The sequence below is a fragment of the Cryptomeria japonica genome, chromosome 8 (genome assembly GCF_030272615.1).
Source record: "Cryptomeria japonica chromosome 8, Sugi_1.0, whole genome shotgun sequence".
Classification (NCBI taxonomy): Eukaryota; Viridiplantae; Streptophyta; class Pinopsida; order Cupressales; family Cupressaceae; genus Cryptomeria; species Cryptomeria japonica.
The window spans coordinates 577,733,578-577,754,005 of NC_081412.1; positions in this window are offsets into that span (position 1 = coordinate 577,733,578).

The window sequence follows — 20,428 nt, forward strand, 5'->3', positions numbered from 1 at the left end:
AGTTAATGTTTTTTAATTTATCCTGTGGAGAGGATATTAGAATTCAGGTGCCGTAATGGACGCTCTAATTAATTAAATTAAATTCAAGGAGATGAAGTTTCTTGAAATTGCATTACCATCACACATTAAGCAAGTTAAGCCATGTGATTTTGTCATGAATGAATATAATTAATTAACTGGAAAGGGAAGGGATATTTGCTATATGAATTAATGATGTTCAAATATAGAATGGTTTAGATTTTTTAGTTTTAGATTAATTTAGCGTGACATGGATATATGTTTTGTAATTTATGAATATAAGTTGTGAACATTTGCTATCTAAAATATTTTATTTGTTGTTGTCTCTTGGTATCATTGGTATCATTGTTATTCAATTTATTTTTATTGTTGTTGTCTATTGGTATCATTTAAGAATATTTTGGAGAAATTTTTTAATTTGTGAGAGTTCACATTCAACATAATCATTATTCTTAAATGGTTAGATTTATAACATTTCCCAAACATGCAATTGATGTAATGTCTCAATTGTTAAGTATGAAGGTGTTTGGTCACAATCTAGTCTTCTTGGGTGGGGTTTCAAACTTTCTATTGTGATTTCCCTTTCCTTCATCCCCACTTCCCCATTGTCCTAATCCTATCTTTTAGTATAATCACTATCTCAAAGTATAGTTATCTTTAAAAAAATAAAATTTCTTTGTAACTATATGAATTAAAAAAATCGCATACCTCCTAGAATCATATACTTCCTTTCACTTAGCTTTCAAACTTATGATAGAATATGAATATAGAACATGCATAAAATAAGCCCACTAATATCTAGAAAGTAATGCCCTCAGATGCAACTATCTACAAATCTACATGAATGTGGAATCATTTGTGAGTTAATCTTGAATGACCACGGTTGATCCCAAGCCACATGGAACTAGTTTTGAGGGTGCAATTCTTATATAGCAATTAGTAGGCTTCTCTGACATGGTTCACTCAAATGTCTAATGTCTAATGGTGTGTATGAATTAGTGGTATTCAAATTACTTTAAGGAAGTTGAAGGATTGTGAGGATCAAGTTCTCTAAGTCAACCACTTGATGGAACATGAATTGGAAGATAGAAAAAAGAATATACATAAATTAAAATTTGTAAGTGATAAAGATGTAAACATGCAAGCACATAAATCATGTAATAAGTCCAATAGATAATATTATGTGACAAGCAAGTAGGAAAATATCAAATGATAGACATGTAAATAGATATAATGGTCAAGGCATAGATGATTTCCCCTAGTATAGTCTAATAATAATGTAAAAAAGGCCCTAGAGGTGTAATGTAGGTATGGATAATATGGAGAAGATATGGTGCCCCTAATGTAGGTCCTAGGAACATGATGTTAATTTGAGGTATACAAATTCTGAGTATAATTTATTTTCTTCAATTCTTTAGAGAGGAAGATTTATTCTTCCTTTATACCTATCGGTGGTGCCCCTTCACCAAGGGTCACTACTCTTTCAAGTTGATCTCTATTGGTTAACATATTTGTCCCTTTCTTCAAATTGTAATGTTTACTTGCTTTGAACAATAATATGACTCTTGTATACCCTTTTATGAAAGAAACAAATAAACCAACAGTTGGATGAATCAATTAAAAATCCATCCTCTGCATTAGAGGGCAGCTCCTCGTATGATTTGCAATGGATTTTATACAAAAAACTTTGAAATGAATACACTTTTAACCAGAAAGCGTGAAAAGGCTTTAGCATTCATCCATCAACACGAAGGAATGCTTTTCACATAAAACAGAAAGAATATTTTTGAAGATCAAATAAGAGCCCACAAACTCTGATTTTCACACATGTTCATCACATAAATTTAGAGCAAAAGTAAATGCATAGCAGTATGGATTCTGACTGATTCTCCCTCATGCCTCACATGACAAGGGGGATCAGCACAATTCAATCCACAAGGAATTTACTTGTAAATAATGGTAACGACGATTTCAGAAAATATAGGAATAACTGATAACAAAATGATATCATACGCATTAGTTGATTTCTTAAGAAAAATAGCCAATCCTTAAACACACAGATTCAGAGACTGCATGCCATTACATTTCATTACTAAACCAGTCATTCCAGATTTCAGAAAATTCACAGAAAATAGATACTATTTGTTCTTGGAAAAATCACAGTTTTTCGAACCTTTCTAAGTATCAAAAACATAGTTATATAGCCACAACCTGGCCAACAGTTATAACGGGAAACTCGGAAAGCCAACAATTTCCGCCCCACAAAGTCATTGAAACCAACATTTAAACAAAAATAAAATTGTCTTGCAACTAGCAAGTGAACAGGACCTATCATCTATGAAAAACATTACTAAGCAGTTCTAGTAACTGCTTCTTTCTTCCAATCCGCATGAGCAGTGGCAAAGAGTTGAATGGTTATGTTATGAGGCAATCCCACGTGTGCCATTCATTGCTTCCATACCTCTTTTTCCCTGTGAACCTATGCAACTTTGTCGGACAGGAGTAATTCAATTTTAGCAATGACACTTAAGTCATCCGAAACTAAACCCTTGGCTTCTTTTATATAATTGATTTTGTCTTTAAATGATTTTGTTATAACCTCAATCGTCTCAAGGGTTCTTCCATCATCTTTCAGACATTTTATCCCAATGCACACGAGTTCATTTCTCATGGAGGTAACTAATTCCGCAAGTTGATTTGCCAACTTCACGAATTCCTCATAAGCCTATTTTATCAAGGAATTTCTCCATTCAATGTTCCTCTGACAAACATATAAAATGCTATCATCCAAGCCTGCCACAGGTTTTTCAGCAAGAAACTTCATTACCCCATAACTCTGCACTTCTCGCATCTATGCAACTTTTGATGCCCATTTAGCTTCCTCATTCTTCCCATTGATGATTTCGACCTCCAACTACTTCATCACTTGTATCGCCCCATCATATACTCTGCTTAAATTAATAAAGTATTCGGCACCAGACTTCAGAATTCTTTCTAACCACTCCATCACAGTTTCTATGATCAACCTGCATTTTTGTATTTGTTCCAGAGTCTTCTGATTTGGAGGGGACTTGGGATCAAAAGACATTAGAATCTGTGACAAAGGTTGAGGGTTTGGATCATTAATTGCCTCAATATACTCTGCCATCCTTCGTAACATTTCTTTCATCTGATGCTTATCTTTCTCATCTTTCCAAGTCCTGGTTATGATCTTCTTTGTTGGAGCCTCAAGATGAAGAACATATGTAGCTCGAAAAGAAGTTACAATATTTAACTTTTCAACAGCAAAGTCCTGAGCTGTAGGGTTTTCTGTCTTTTCATCTATCAATGGATGTTCTATCTCTGCGATCCAGTAGCCACTATGTACATCAAAATCAATTTTTGACATAGTTTTTTACTTCTTTGCTTTAGGAGTCTTTCCCAGGCATTTACTCACCATGTCCTCTACTGGAACTGAGGTTGGAACAATGTTTCTCTTCTTGTTGCTTAACATGTTTTCTCACCATACTGGTCCTAAAGGAACTTGAGACTTATCCGGATCAGTTCCAGTTTCTTTTACGTCCCTTACTATCAACGTAGTAACTGCATTTAAGGCTTCTTGATCTTGCTGATTACTACCCTCATCGGCCAGGCCTTGTTTTTTTTTATTGGGATCAATTGAGGTGGTATCCATCTCAAGGTCAACTCATAGTATCAACGGGCGAGGATCGTCTTTTGCCCCTTGCTTTGGAGCAGGTGATTCTGATAGAAGTTGAATCCTCTTTGCTTTGCACTGTCTTTGCTTTCTATCCTCCTTTTCCCTATTTCTGTGAATAACCTACAACACAAGATGGAACAAGTGAATTAGATACCAGGACCTCAGTGGGTGAGGTTGAATCTTTCCTTGAGCTACTGCTCAGACTTCGCTCTTTAAGCCACTTTTTTGTTATTCGAATGACCAAGAATGTCCTGGTTTGAATTTGTTCTTCCTCATCTTTTTTCTAGTCAATCTCTGGTATTACTCCTTGCTGCCTATAATCAACAAATTGGGAATCAAGCAAATCATTTTCATAATCAACAATATTTACAATGTTTATCTTCAAACCATAATCCCTAATTTGTTGCACTGTGATTCTTAAGTGAGCTCTTTTTCGGACTTCATACTCATCCACACAATCCGCCCAAAAGTCTTCTAGATTGGGTACATGTTGAAAATTCTCCCTGAATGTAAAGTGGGTAATTGCAAATCCTTTAATATCAAATTCAGTGCGGGGAAAATACAACTAAAAATTAAACCTTTTGAACTCTAATTCTAAATTCAAAGCATCTGAAACACTGTTACAAGTGTAATATGTCAATTCAATGGGAAAAGAAACCCATGTTTGGTGTTCTTCCCCATATTTCTTATCTATATGAGAAAGTTGCCTGCACACTTCAATTAACACTTGCCTGTCAAAGACATATCTCAGCAATTTGTAGGGTTCACCTTCAAAACCACCAACCTCAAATAAGTGAACCTAGAGAACTGAATATAGAAGTTGCCATATATGTTTATAAATTGCATGGCTTCCTCAATTAATCTCTTATGAATATCTCCTTTTAACTCAAACACTAACCTTCCAAGAAAAATATCATGAACCTTGTAATAATTTTCAGTGACCCTGTGTTGTTGCAAATGCAGGTAATATTCATATATCCTCATGTCATTCTGCCAATTTTCATGATATAGACCTACCCATTTACGGGTGCAGGCTAAACAGTATACGAGGTAAGAGGACATATAGAAATTTTTGTTACCAAAACAACTTAAACCCTCATGCATTCTTTCCGCAATTAACTCTGCCCAATCTATGTATCTCTTTTCGCCAAAAATGACCTGAATAAATAAATACATCCAATCCTCCCAATAAAAGGCTATTTGATTTCCCCGCATTCTATGTAGTAAAATGACTATATCCCTTACTTCCTGAATCAAATGCTCTCGAGTTAATGGGCTTGGAAATCTAGAACCCCCCTTTTGAAAATTCACTAACCAATTTCTAGCAATGACACTCCTATAACATGACTTCTTCTCAGAGAAAAGTCCTCATATTGCTCCTTCTCTAGTATTTTCATTACAGCAATAATAACCTCCCGACTAATTGTAAGCAAAACCTTACCCTTTGCGTCCCTTATACACTTCTCAACAGGATCACATATGCTCATACATTCCAAAACTACTTCTGGACATGACACAGCTAGAGGAAATGTTGCAGCTTCTACCAACCCACTATCTAAAATTTTCTGCATCAAGGGGGAACCAGCAGAATTTTGTGTTCTTTCATGGAATTCCTCTAAGTCTACTGACGGTAGAAAAGTGTCCCCTATGTCAGGCAAGGAGCAAACTAACCAAGACCTCTAGTATGTTTGAGGTAATTTCGGTCCCATTTTAGCTTTACAACCATAAAATGCACAATAGGAAAAATTGACTGAACCGACTGAAGTATCGAATAACACTTTCAATTTATAAAAACCAACAGGAAAAGAGGAAGAACTTGAGCTCACCTTTCATGCAGAACTGAGAATTCACAGAGTCGGGAGCAAGAAATATCGCCTCCACTAATCTTCTACTTGCCAAATTGGGCAAATGATAAAGGCAAGTAACTTGTTTTAAATCAAACAAATCCTAGGGACTGGCCTAAAATATCGATCGCACGATTCGTCATGATTTGAAACTGTATACTCATCTGTGCCAAATTGTGCTGAAAAGATTAAATTCTGACAGTTTATTAATAACAAGTCTTTTCCCCTCCATATCCTTACTTGGAATGATTATTCTCTAGTACGGACTTTCATCACAATTCATTTTCTCGAGGTTCATCTTTTAAATCAAGAATATTCCCTACATGCTAACACTTTTCCACTTTATCTCCAAAGTCATCGATCCTCGAACCTTGAACTTTGAACCCTTCAAAAAGTAGTTCAAAGGTTCAAGTTCAAAACAACATGTAAGCAAAACATACGAACATGCCTAAGCTTACCCATTATAAAACATGACTTACACAAGACTTGCTTTAACATGTTGAACCGTGAACCTTGAACCCCTAGAAAGGTTCAAGATTCAAGTTCAATGAACTATTACCACCAAGACCTTTAGCGCCTTATTAAAAACAAAAGCCATTATACCACATACCGCACTTGAACTTGAACCTTGAACCGCTAGAAAGGTTCAAGCGACAGGTTCAGTTCAAGAAAAATTGCAAAGAGAAAATTTTGAAAAACGTGAAAAGACATAATACAAGTGCGGACTAACAGTCTCCAATAATCATATTATTAATAATAATATAATTATTATTAATAATATAATAATTATACAACATATTTATAATATAATTATATTATCACATAATAATATAATTATATTATCTCATAATAATAATATAATTATATTATCATATAATAATTATATAATTATATTATATTATCATATAATAATATTATTATATTATATCTCAATAATAATATTATCACAATAAATATAATATAATTATATTATCACAATATAATATAATTATATCATATTATCACAACCTTTATGTTGTCGATATCGACCTGAAGGAATTCGACCATAGCATCAACACTCCCTCTTAGTCAATTAGGTTGATTAGGCCACTTACATATTTGTCTTCCTCAGGTTGGAAGTGATGACCGACGTTGCCAATCTTCAACACTCCCTCTCAGCTAGGGAGGATACTTCCAGCTACACAAGACATATCACTTCATCAAGATGACCAACACAATGACTATACTCATGAGCAAGCGAGAGGCTTATCACCTTATTGTGATGTTTGACCACAATGGCTACATACATATGTCGAAAGGAAATATATATCACCTCATGTGATACCAACCATTATGGTTTATCCATAGATATCACCTCACGTGATATCCACCATAGAGATCCCTTAAGTAATATCCACCATTATGGCTTATCCATAGATATCACTTCACATGATACCCACCATTATGGCATATCCATAGATATCGCTACATGGCATGTCCACGGATTTCACGTCACATGAAATCCACCATGAATATCTCTTTATGTAATATCCACCATTATGGCTTATCCATGGATATCACGTCTCATGATATCCACCATTATGGCATATCCATAGATATTACTACTAGAGATATAAACCATTATGACATATTCATAGATATCACGTCCCATGATATCCATCATAATGGTATGATCAATCAATATCGTAATATCATCACCTTACGATAATGATCAAATGTACAAGTGTTCACTATTGAGAGATCGTCACCTCACAATAATGTTCACAAGGGCTCATCAAGCACTGAACCAAAATTGTCATGGAGTCACACACATGACATCCACCATGAACCATATCAGAGGGTGTAGATAAGAGATTTCTCCTTAAGTCTCTCTCAAAGATAAATACAATCACAAGAGTTTACACTTTAAAACATCTTTTGAAAAGAAGAATACATTAGTGAATAGCATACCTTTCCACCATGTCTCTAACATAGTGATACTTGATCTCCACATGCTTTGACCTAGAAGTCAGCATAAAGGCCTTCCAGCCTACATAAATGGGACTCCATCTCATGAATCATAGTCCTTTGACTGATCACTAGAGAAACCATCTTGACATGGTCCACTCCCTCTGAACCATGATTATCTAGATGCTCCCTCTGTCACGGAAGCATACTCACAAGGTTCCAATTATGGAAGATACCTCGCCCAAGGTTGCTTCTAATGGATTTTCAAACTCCCTCTCAATGTTGATTCCTCCTCTTTGAGTAAACGATCCTAGCCACAAACTTAGTCTCATGGTGGCAAGCATCAAGTTGCAATCTCTTATGCTTCTTGGTCCATCCATGTTAATGTGAAGTCGCTTCATAAGAAAATCAAATTTTATTAACAAACCTTCTTTGAACTTTCTTCTACGTAGGATTCACTGTCTATTGTTTCAGTACAGATCACACTAAATGTGAAACACTTCACATATCATTTCGGATCACCACACCCGCTCATGAAGACATGAAGGTTATCGTCATAAAACAGAATGTTGCTGTCACAAAGCATATCTCTATCTTATTCAACAATGAAGATCACAACATATTTAGGTTGTCATTCTGTTCATTTCAATCATCATCGGTTGTCACTAAATCATGATATATTAATTTACCATTGGTTATAGTCGATATCAATGTTTGTTCATAAAACCACCACCACAGTCCTGAGTCAAAATAATCACAAAATATCTTGGTGATTATTTTAATTTATATCCCAACACTTATACGTTGTCTTTATGAGAGATCATTGCATATACTTGTCATTGCTTTGACAAAAATATAAATTATCAACAATGAATGCACTTGTTGTCTTTCCAATAACAAACTAAATGTTGATGTTGATTGAACCTTTAGCCTCTCAATGAGTTTGCCTTGATGACAATCTAAGTCTCCTATGATCAAAACAGGGTTTACTGGAACAAAATCAAAATCGGCTTCTTATGCATTTATCATAACCTTATTTACAAATGGCATTCATCACTGTTAATATCAGAATGCACATCACTGCCTGTCATGAATTCTCTACTAAAGACAAGATCCCAGTGCGATTCGGTTTTGAATTGAACAAAATATGATATGAAGGTGAAATCAAAATCACCACTCATGAATTTGTTGAAATTGCTTTTCCTCGATTCGTAAATATTATCAATAATTGATCATAAGTTTCGAAATGATCATCTTGCCTCTTGTAAATTCGTGGGCTCAAAGCAGACTGAAGTCATAGTGTGTTGTGTCTTGAATATAATTATTACAAGTGGAAGATGAATTGTTGAGCCTGGTGATATCGATCAGTTTCATCTTGAATCTCGCCTTTGCCTTAGATTGAAATCGCTGGATCAGAATTTTGATTTATTAATATGTCAAAATGTAATCACTTCTTGTGAAGATGTATTTGATGTCAAACATGAATCTCGATCACTAAACCCAAGCTTGAGGGTTTGCAATTATCACTTCGCCAATGTCAAAATCGATGTTGTCCAAGATAGATTTGCAATGTGAATTGTACTGAGGTAATCGCTAATAAGAAATCAGAGATCGATATCCTCTTAAGTGCAACCAATGTGATAAATTTTCCTCGCTTTGAAAGTCGTTGCCACAGAGTTGATCAAAGCAAAATCACCATTAAAATAATTCACTAATAACTATATTGAGAATCGAATAACTTAAGGCAATAACGATTTTAGATTGATCAAATGAAAAGATCAATCTTAAGGTTATAGTCACTCAAGATCAAATTTGTTGAGTATCGCCTCACCCTGATGGTGTAATGGAACGGCTTGGAAGATTCACTTGTATGCAAGCAATATCAGTTTCTTTATATAATTGTTGCTTCCTTTAAGATCATGTAGGTCGATGTCATGTAAGTCAGATACACACCAACAAACACATCTTCTACTCCCATGTCTTTTATTTTCTCAGTGACAATGACTACACCAGTCTTTGTTACTCAGATTGTTGTATAGTAATTTGTCATAGTGCCTTTTAGGATCTTCCTTTAAGTTGTAAGGCTCTCTCCAAAAAGACCTGCTCTGATACCATGTTAATTTGAGGTATACAAATTATGAGTATATTATTTCTTTTCTTCAATTCTTTAGAGAGGAAGATTTATTCTTCCTTTATACCTATCGGTGGTGCCCCTTCACCAAGGGTCACCACTCTTTCAAGTTGGTCTCCAATAATCATATTATTAATAATAATATAATAATTATTATATTATCATATAATATAATAATTATACAATATATTTATATTATCACATAATAATATAATTATATTATCTCTCAATAATAATATTATCACAATAAGTATAATATAATTATATTATCACAATATAATATAATTATATCATATTATCACAACCTTTATGTTGTCGATGTCGGCCTGAAGGAATCCGACCAAAGCATCAACACTCCCTCTTAGACAATTAGGCCGATTAGGTCACTTACATATTTGTCTTCCTCGGGTTGGAAGTGATGACAGACGCTGCCAATCTTCAACACATGATAAGGCATGTGAACACACAATAGGATGGGGAGGGTGTAATATTGATATTGTGGTAAGATAGGCCTAAGAATGTGATCAAGCATTTGAGAAAATAATGGAGAAAGCATGATGTCCCTTAATGTATTAGGATAACTCTAGAAGCACGATATGACAATGACAGTACAAAGTGGTATAAGGAGGACATGATTCCCCTAATGTAATAAGATAGCTCTAAAAGCATTCAGTATAAAAATGAAGGGATGATTGCATGCCCTATAGTGGAATAAAGTAGTTCTAAAACCATGATGTAGAAATAAGACAAAATAATGATATGGGACATAATTAATGAGAATTGGAGGATCAAATCAAATTAGGTATGTGATAATGGCATCATAAGAATCAAAGCAACATAAGCATCATAAACATGTGAATAAAGAATGACAAGGATCATAAAGTATAGACCATACAATTATGTATAAAATCATAAAAGTTGATGTGGTATCGACCATAATTAACGAGAATTGGAGGATCAAATCAAACTAGGCGTGCGGTAATGGCATGATAAGACTAAAATCAACATACGCATCATAAGCATGTGAATAAAGAGACCATAATTAATGAGAATTAGAGGATCAAATCAAACTAGCTATGTGGTAATGGCATGTTAAGACTCAAAGCAACATAAGCATTATAAACATGTGAATGAAGAACAACAAGGATCATAAGGTATAGACCATACAATTATGTATACAATCATAGAAAGTAATTAAATAAGTATCATGATAAATAATAGACATAAAAAAGAACAAGCAAACATAAATATGGAAGACAATAGTGAAATGGTCAACAAATATGGTAAACATGGGCAAATAAAAAGACAAGGCATGTAAGGATGTAGAAATAGGAAAAGAAGGTAGAAATAACGATACAAGTAAACATTTCAAGAAAAAAAGGAAGGTTAACAACTCCAACTAAGTACAACAATCATGAAACATGAAATATAATGAAAAGCATATAAAGAAAGGTAAAAATGTCATAATCAAAAAGTTCAAATGGAAAAGGAACAAAAAAAACCATCCTCCAAAATATCATCTTTTTTCCCAACATATCTCAGCATTCAAGATTCATATTTCATTCTTTTCTTCATGAACTAATTTTTGTTACTTTTTTTAATTCTTGGTAATCATTTTTACTTTTCATAAATACATTGTCAATTGATAGTGTTGGTGTTTTCAAAATCTGCACTCATTAAAACCTAAATCTTTGTCATTACTTATACTCAATTTTAATGGTAGTTTCGCAAATGAACGAGAGATCAATTACACGTTTCACAAATGAATGAGAGATCAGTTACACCTCTCCCCCTGCATTTTAGGCTCTACCAAACCTAGGGGATATTCTCTTATATCAACTTCAACAAAATACATTCAACATTCTAATCAAGCAAATATGTTCTCATTCATGAAACCAAGATATATAAGATAGACTTCAGACTTGGTGATATTCTTAGTTTTATCACACTTTCAACTCTGAGAACATGCAACACCTAAAACTGACAAAATAGAAATAAAAAAGTGATTTAAATGATTTATCTCTTAAATTCAATAGTTGTTTGGACCTTTGAGCAAGCAATCTCCAAATCAGTGCTTCATTTGAGCTACAAAGTCAAACACGCCCCTATTATAACTAGAGGTGGATGTGTAATTAGAGATCACAAAGGTAAAATCATTGCTACAAATGCATTTAAATTCCCAGACGGAACAAATAACTTTGAGGAAGCCAATGCAATGCTTCAAGGAATCCTATGGATGAAAGCCCTTTAAATTACAAAATTTTCTAATAGAAGGGGATTCTTTGATCATCATTAATGCATGTAGAAAGAGAAGTGTTCTCAACCGGAGCATCCAGTATGTTTTACACCAAGTTTGGTCTCTCTTGGATAGTTTGGAGAGCTTTGAGTTGAGTCATTGCTACAGGGAAGATAATCAGCTTACAGATTGGTTGGCAAATAAAAGTTGCTAATAGTCTCATCCTATTTTCAACTACTCATAGGACCGCTTTCACCACTTCATTGATGTCTCTAATCATCCAAACAAAAGCATCAGCTTCTTGATTCCTCACGCCTCTTGTCTATTTTGCAAGTATATTTCCTCATTCTTTTTATGTCGATCGTGCCCCTCATTTCCCTTGTGATTGGTTGTGGGGTATTCTCTAAATTGTTTATCGAGTTGGTTTGTGTGTCATTTGCCCACCTCCATCTCACTATGCTTCGCTCCTCAAGCATTGTTCAAATTTTTGTGGGTTTGCAGAGTAGCTCTCTTGGCGACCCCACCAATCAAAGCTCATTTGTTATACCAGCTCCCGAAATTTCATTACATGGTGTACCCAAAGTCTGGTGTCATCACACCCGTAAGCTAAAGAATATATTTATCATGGACTCTGCTTGCATGTAGCAAAGGCATTAAGGACAATGACGGGTGAAGTTGTGTTGCAGTCTTCTTTGTGCTTGCTATACGGGTAATTCTATCTTGTGGATGATATGCTTAAGGTGCCTCAAGCTTGTTATGTTTTGGGATTTTCATCTCCTTTCATATAGTTGTCTATCTATTTTGTTATGAAATTTCAGCTATCAAATTTCATGGCCAGTTTTAAACTACACGCCAAGTAACATATTAAGCATGGAGATTGTTAGTCAACTCTGAGTGTTTAACACTTTTAAGCCTAGAAGTGTATTCTTAGTGTGACCACATACATTAAACAACATATTAAGCCTAGAAAATGTCAGTCAACTCTGAGTGTTTAACACTTTTAAGCCTAGAAGTGTAAGGTTAGTGTGTGTGGATTAAGCCGTTCCAAATTTTATAATTTAGACCTTATGTCCATAGATGTTCATATGCTCCCTTTTGAGTAGATACCAATGTAAGGTTGTTCAATTTGTTGACAATCATATTAGATTATTTCTTAATTTATATTGTAAACATTATCTTTTTTAATAATTATATATAGGCTTTCAAAATTTCTGGATATATCACATTAGGAGGGGTGGAAATGCTTTAACAGATGCCTTATCAAACATGGCATGTGAACTGGACAAAGGAGTGATGAGGTGGTGGGATAAAGATGATGCCATAACACAATGGCATTTCTAAAATATCTCATACCATATAGTACCACCGAGAAATTTGAAGTGTGTGTGAGCATGTTTCATTCTTTGCCCGCGAGCCTAGGTTGTTTCGGCTGACACTGGCAATTAATGTCGATGAACTATTTAGTGGCGGCGGAGATGGAGATAGCCTCATTAATAGAAATAATGAGAAAGAATGCCCATTCAATGTAGATGGTGGGAGCTCTTCTGGAATTGCAAGAGTGGTTTTTTGACAAAGAAAGGCAGTTTCGTGGCTGGTAAGAGTAATGGAAGCCAATTTCACACTGAAAACAAACAAAATGATGCCGAAATTTTTGGGGCCAATTTTGGAGAGACGGATGTAGAACATGTTCAGGTCGCAGGAGCCATTGTTTCTGAAGGTCGTGCAATTGGCGTTGGGAGAAGAGGTGGTGGTTATTGGCCATAGGTATAGAACAAGGGCAGACATCTATTATCTAATAATGGTGTGGGGGCTCAAATTGGATTCCTCATGTGCAGAGGTTCAGAGAGTAATGCAAGCAATAGTGTCGCATGAATACCTAGAGAATATGGAGTCTTTGTTGGAGTGGGCGGTGTTGGGACGGGGGTTTGATATGTCGGAAGGAATTCCGGAGCAACTGGTTGAACTTAGGGATCGACATATGCACATTCCCTTTCTTAGACGGAGAGAAGAAGTGAAGGCTCGATTTAGAGAGATGACGAAATGGGCATGGGAGGCTCTGAAGTTGTATGTCCAAATTATGGAGCTAGAGGAGGTCATCAGGCAGGCACAAACGGAAGTGGATGGAAGGAGGTTGCGGCCAAAGACCAGAGATTTATCTGCGGAATTGGCAAAGAAAAACGTGCCTTTGGCAATTCTCCCGAACGTTGGAGGAGGCGGGACGGGTGGTGCGGTAAACGTTGTGGTTGTGCAAGAGGCAGAGATGGAACGAGAATGACCTGGCTATGGCCCTAGGTACCTCTGTTTTTCTTCTTAGTCTGTTAGATTTGGATACTTCATGTTTTATGGTTTTTTCAATTGTGTCATATGAACTTTGAATTGCTAGTTAATTTTTGTATGGCAATGATGTAACGAGCGTCATTTTGAGCTCAGCTAACTATTTTTTTGGTGTGGTATGATGGTTTGGTGGGTTTCTGGTTGGTGGGATTGACTTCTGGTTTTTTGTTGGGTGGTTTGGTGGATCTAGTAGATGGTTTTTGGGTGGTTGATGTTTAAAAACCTTTGTTGTTATTGTACAGCTTTATTTTATAATATAATAAACATACATATTACCGATCAAAATATATAGATAGACTTATGACCTTTCACCCCCCACCCAAAAAAAAAAAAACATAATATCATATTATTGTTAAATTGTCTCAAAAATTAAAATGTTGTATAAATAGATGAATTAAAAGTTTCAATTTAGTTTAAAAATTTAGTATGTTTTTAGTTAAACTAAAATTACATTTAAATTTATATTTTATTTAGTAAAATTTAATATTATTTTATATAAGTTTTAGTTTTTTTTTGTTTTTAGTTATAATTAATTTAATGAGTTATTAATATTTTAATTATTTTTTATTTTAAATTTGATATAAAAAATAATTTCAATTACAATTTTAAGGCTTTTATTATTATTTGGTTCATTACAAATAAATACCTTACAAATGAAAAATCTCATCTCACAAAAACAAAGGTAATAAAAATGAAGCTAATAAGGATAGGAAGTATAAAGAGGGTTACAAGACCTATAAGATCTACATATTTAAAGTTCTTAAGTATATGCACCTAATATTAATATTTCCAATACGGTCAAAGGATTATAAATTTTATCAATGAAATATTTGCAAAACTCAACAATGAGATCAAAATTTGCACTCTAAAACAAAAAACATATCATTGATTTGCAAGAGATTTTAACAATTATAAGGTCGCTCTCTTTGAGGATCCTAGAAAGCATGCAATCTCTAAAGATTAATGATAAGAGATTTCCACAATCCATAGAATAGATAGAAAGTTGTTTCTAGATTAAATTGTGTACAAGATTTTTGAATCAACGTTTTGGATCTGTTTCTGGATTAAATTGTGTACAAGATTTTTGAATCAACGTTTCGGACGTCCAAAACGTTGATTCAAAAATCTTGTACGCAATTTAATCGAGAAACAGCTTTCTACCCATCTCTAGAGATGTAAAGGTTGTTACCAAATTCACTAATATTTGATCTTTTTCTCAATTTTAAATTAAGATTTATGTTGTTTTTTTATTTCAAAGTAAACCAATTTCTCCACAATATCATGACTGAAATTTTATGTGTCTTATATTGATATTTAGAAATCAAATAAACTTCTCTATCATATTTCATCAAAGTAGGAGTTGAATTTTACATCTTGATTAAAAATGTGAAAATTGAATTAAATGCATCCATATGCTTCTATTTTCTAGATGACATTATGTTGTTTTTGTAATTTTTTTGTTGAATTCATTTTCTATTGTATGATCCAGCAATTACTATTGTTCCTAATCAGTCTTTGGCCACATAGGTTGCTCCCTCCTGACTACAACCTCCTCTTGCGGTTGTTGATGTGCCTAGTAATATTGTTGTCCCCCCTTTCGCAGTTGTTGATCTTCCAATTGGAGAATCACCTCTTGTTTCTCCAATTACTGGGGTGATGGATGATAGCATTGCATGGACAGTAGTTCATCGAAGGAAGAAAGGCTCTTCTTGTTCTCCCCCTGCTCTTTTGCAGTTGGTGAAAGAGAAATCTTTGTTTCAGGGTCGGGACCCTTGTCTTCTGTTGATTCCCAGCTCCAATCAAAAGCTTCCTATCTCTTTTTCTTCTCTTTCTCAATCTCACCTCTTGTGAGATTCACTCTTTTTGCCTTCATTGTTGTTTTACAATAAGTTTGGGCCTTCCACGTGCTAATCTAATCAGAACTATTATTAATTTATTCATCTTTATCACTTATTTAGAATTATTTTAGACCTCATCCTTGAAACATGATGTTTAAGTTGATTGGACCAAGCTTCAAAATCCAACTACCTTGGATTCAGAGAATAAATTGATATCCAAAACTATTACTTAAAGCCATAATAAATATAACCGATTGTGTGTTGAAAAAAACTTGATAAGTTGCAGTTTCGCAAAGCTCTTCACTGCGTCGAACAGCCAAGATGTCAAAAACACCAGCAATGCTCTCGGGGCACTATTTATTCATAGCACTAATTAAGCATTTAGCTTCAGAGGCAATTAGTAGTTCCTGCCAACAGGAAACTATAGTGGAGGCATTGTTTTTAAACCGTTATTAATCGTTTACCATTCAGCCAATCAAAACTCAGGATTTCTTTGCATAAATTTCTTTTCCAATGTATGTTATTGATAACTTGCATATTTTTTATCTGAAATATTAATCCAATGTATTTTGGTGGTCTGGGATTGGCGTTGCAGAACATTGCAGAGATATTTGTAGATACCAACGTGAGAGAACGCACGACCCACGATGTTTCTGGCAACGTTTTGCAGGATTTGATGCTAAAATGACGGGGAACGCATGGGATTTGGGACCATTGGTAGGATTCAAGTTATTGTTGTTGAGCTACCTTCATTTCTCCCATTTTCTTTTGTCCTTTTTATTGGTATTAGTTTTTAAAACATGTGTTCTGCTAGCATTCAGCTTTATCGACATGTGTTTTGCATGCCAGTTAGCCATGCACCTGGTAATATGCATGCAAAACTTTACGAGGTGTGCCAGCCCAAGAAGAAGTTGTATAACCATTCCTATCAAGCATTAGAGATTCGTACAATATCAATATTAAAGATTTTTGTAGCACTCACATTAAAACAATATTTTTAGATCTGTTTCAGCCCTGTGGTAGCTGTACAAGATCACATTTCTAGCTATACCAGCCATTATTTTAGTCATAGCACTATTGCAGTAGGCCAGGCACCTCTTAGTTGTCGTTTATCTATCATTCCAGGCTCATATCTTATCAACCTTTACAAGTGATTTGTAAGTTGGTTTGGCATTGAAAAATCTAAGTAATCCATTTGATGATCGACATTGTACCTATTGATGGCATGTAACAATTAGTCCTGGACTTTTTGACGATTTTCTCAGCCCCCTAGATCAATTCTAGTAGTTGAATATCAATAAAATCAAACTTTGGATCATTTCTATGTTCATATTTGGCTCTAAAAGAATAATTGATTTTATTTCGTTCAAACTTACTATGATTTGTTTTAAACTAGGCTCTACAAAGGGTTTGTTTGGGTTTCTATTTAGATTGAAGGCTCAAAAAAACTAAGAAATTTTACATACTTTTTTAATACCATTGATACGTTTTTGACTATATTTTTGGGGTGGACTATAATATGTTGTCGTTGGCCAATGTTTATGATTTGGACTTGCATTTCAGGCTAGTACTCTTCAAAAATCTCAATGGCAAGTTTGACCCGCCGTTTCTTGCCAAGCCTATTTTACCTACTAGTACTCCTGAGTCAGGTGAGTATTTTTTCACTTTTTTAACCAATGGAAGAGATGATAAAATGTCAAGGCAAAGGCAAAAGACAAAATGTACAAGATCCATGGCATTGTCATAGAGTTCACTCAATTGTATTGTGAAAATTTGAAATTTGACAAATTTTATAAAAAGTACAAAATTCTTTAGATTGACTCAAATTTCACATAGCCCAAAACCATAATTTTTTAAAATTTTGAGGTTTATGACTGTCCTTCCACCTCTAGCGATAAAGAATTTGGCTTTACATCTGCCTATTGCTTTTTCTTGTAAATTTCTAAAGTCTTTCCAATGAATCTATTTTGTGCATTTGTTCATTGGTTGGTTTATTCAACGATTAAGTGATTAAAGATGCCCTCAGATTTTGAAGATAGTTTTAAATGCATCCTATTAGCTCTGTTGCATTTCAGCATCATGTTTCAGGCAATAAAAAACAATGTAATCTTTTGGTAACATTTAGTCATCTTTTCAATGTATCTTCAAGAGTTCTCCTAGATGAGAGCTTTATATGGTGAGGTTTTCATTTTGATCAGGTATGTTTTTGAATCAGCCTTTTGTAACTTAATTGGAGTAGCACCCAGTAGAAAAAAATTAACTGTGTTCACTTGCTTCTATTTTTAAGTCAGTTGCTAGAGTTGCAAAGTTAAGAACTCAAACTACACATGTAGATTACACAAGCAGCTCTTATATTTCATGAATTTGATGCAGGTTGTTTTGAATGATATTTAGACGACTTTTGTGGGAAAATTAGGCAATTCATCCTAAATATGACTAGACAAGGGGATTCCACAATTGGCAGTCAAATCGTTTTTCTCTTTTGAAGATATTTACGTGACTTTTGTAGGAAAATTAGGGAATTCATCCTAAACATGGCTTTACAAAGGGATTCCAAAATTGGCAGTGAAATATTTTTCATTGTTGAAGATCTCTTCTTGCACATCTTTGATCCCTACATAAGACTTGAGCTTGCTACCAATTTTGTTACTATCCTAACTCAAAACTGTTTCTTCATGATCTTTGATCGTTTTGCCTCGACAAAAAAAAAAAAAAATTCTAGGCCAATCATCTGAATTGAATATACCCAAATATTTGATGGACATGAATGCACCATTTCCACCAAATGTAATGATTGAAACTTGCAAAAAGTTCAGTGAAGCATCCATCAAGTTGTCAACTGAAGGTGCTTGTCATATAAATTGGCGTGGATTATACCTTCATGTTGTACTATTTGAGCTTTCTTTGGGCACACTACCCAAGATGTATCTGCATTTGGCATTCTTTTATATTACATGGGCACGCTACCCAAATGTAGCTGCATTTGGCATTCTTTTATATTACTTTGGAACTATTTGATGATATCCTTGTTTTTTGAATGAGTTCCATTACATGATAATGGCAACAATTTACAAAGATAGTTGTCATAACTCTTAGAGTCACTTATGCTTGCTTTGAACTAATCATCAATGTACAATTTTTAGCAACTACAACATTTCATATTTGTTTGTCAAAGCTAAAAAATAGCTTTAAGTTTTTATCAAAACTTGTATTGTATTGTGCTCTTCCCCTCCTTACAATGAAAAATGACAGTGAAATTAGGTGAAAATTGTTTTGCATTGACAATTGACAAAACTGTCCTGCCACTCCTTGGCAGGAACTACACTGCAACGCAGCTCGTCTAATTTAGGTATTGTAACAAGCACATGATGTTTCATACATTATTTAATCCTTTATGGAATATGAGATATTTCAGTCATGTTTTTAGAATGTCATATAGATAAAATGATATTTTGACTTATCTAAACCCATTGGACAAGGAAAATAGTGTCAATTTTCAACCACATCAAAAGAGTTTTGCTTTTATGATTTTAATCTTTGTATCTTAATATTTTTAAGATACTTTTATATTTGGTTGAAAATATGTTGATTTAAAAATAATAAATATAAATTAACATTTGAAATTAAATACAAAATAAATAAAATTCTATGTTATCAGGTGATGTGTCCCAGCCAAAATGGGGCTGTCCCCATCCCCAAAATGTTCCACGGATGTGGGGATGCGGAGATGGGATGGGACAAGGCTTTTACATTTTGACAATAGCTAAAGTTTGAATCTTTGAAATTTTCTATATTTTAAATATAGAAAATGCACTACCCCTAAACAATGGCTCCCTCCTATCCCCATCACCAAAACATGTCCCCATGTCCCCAATCTACCTCGTCCTTAAAACGTGGGGTAAAATAGAAATAAATAAATATAAATTACCATTTGGCTTTGGCATAACACCCATCTGCTCCTGAGGTAGTTGTTCATTAATTGGTATCTCCTACTAGACGTTCCTCTATTTGTGTTATGTTCATGGATGGGCCCTTAGAAAATAATATTTTTGGGATAAATTGTTCAAAGGTGAAAGAACCTTTCCAAATCTGTTTCAGTCACACACCGAAGTTAAAGGTGTGAGCTGGAATAGGATTGAGTTTAACATTGTTTAGGCTAGATTCTTGAGTATTATTTTGTACTTGACAACTTGGTTGCAGTTGTGCTATATCTTGTTTGGCAAATTGACTGCAATTATTCTGTTTATGTTCCATTTGGAAACTTATGTAGGCTGAGTTGTTCTATTGTATAAAGGTTTTAATGGCCATAAATAAATGTAGGCAATTAAAAAACACTAAAATAAAAGCATGTGTTGTTTTTATTAATTTGTGTCTTGTTGTCAA